Raw genomic sequence first — 1,070 nt, 5'->3', positions numbered from 1 at the left:
CATGCGCAGGCCCAGGCCCATGCGCAGGCCCAGGCCCATGCGCAGGCCCAGGCTCAAGCCCAAGCCCAGGCACAGCAGCAGCAGCAGCAGCAACAGCAGCAACACCAATATGGTGCCCCGGCTCCAGTCCACCATGCGGCGTCCGGGTATCTGCCTTCTGGCCCAACTGGGCCGGACTCGCGGTCGGCCGCATACTATGCGCCATCGGGATCGGGCGGGGCGGATTCCGGTGCGACCGCGCATGAGCCCGCCACGCCGAGCTCCTATGCCGGGTATGGTGGGCCTGGCAGTACGCCACACCACGCCCACCCGGGGGCTCATCCAGCCAGTGGTGGTGGTGGTGGTGGTGGTGGCAGCAGTGCCGCCGGCGGCGGCGCTGGCGCCTACGGTGCGGCGGCGACGGCGGCGTCGCACTACCCGGGCGCCGGGGCTCGGGCGGCCCCTGGCCCGGGACCCTCGCCGATGCACCGTCCGCCGGGTCCCCCGCCGCCGACGCAGCAGTCACCGCACCACTCGGCCTATGCCGGGGCCGGTGGCGCCCAGGGGTCCATGTATCATGGTGGGGCCCCGGGCGGCGAGTCTGCCTCGCCTGCCTCCGGCGGCCAGGGGTCAGCCATGTACCACGCCGGGGTGGGAGCCGGCCAGGGCCACCGCCCGGGGATGTCTCCATCGCCGCACATGCCGGCCGCCGGGCCGGCCGGGCCACCGGGCCACAGCAACGGGGGCTACCCACAGCCGGGCCGGCCTGGGGCCGGGTATCACCCAGGGTCCGGGGGCCCGGGCACCGGCCCGCCGGCTCCCCGGGCCCCGGGCCCCGGGTCCATGGCTGCCACCCAGCCGAGTCCTCACCACGGTGGGTACTACCAGGGAGCGGGCGGCTCGGCGCCGTCCGGCGCCCCGGGCCCCGGCAGTGCGGCCCCCTCGCCCTCGCACCACTATGGGCATCCGGCTGGGCCGGCCGGCCAGGCGCCTCAGCAGCAGCAGCAGCAGCAGCAACATGCATATCCCGGCGCCGGGACCCCGGTCCAGGGGCATTACGGCCAAGGCCCGGGATCTGCGCCGACGCACTC

At 75.8% G+C, this 1,070-nt stretch overlaps 1 protein-coding gene across 1 annotated transcript in view; it reads right to left on the bottom strand.

The window, feature by feature from the left end:
• Window positions 1-1,070, bottom strand: part of H696_03571 (hypothetical protein) — a 6,839-nt gene that overhangs the window by 588 nt on the left and 5,181 nt on the right. The window lies entirely within an intron of this gene.

This window comes from Fonticula alba, assembly GCF_000388065.1.
Source record: "Fonticula alba strain ATCC 38817 unplaced genomic scaffold supercont2.5, whole genome shotgun sequence".
Taxonomy (NCBI): domain Eukaryota; order Rotosphaerida; family Fonticulaceae; genus Fonticula; species Fonticula alba.
Note: the sequence above shows the minus strand (reverse complement) of the source record. Positions and strands in the feature narration are given on the sequence as shown.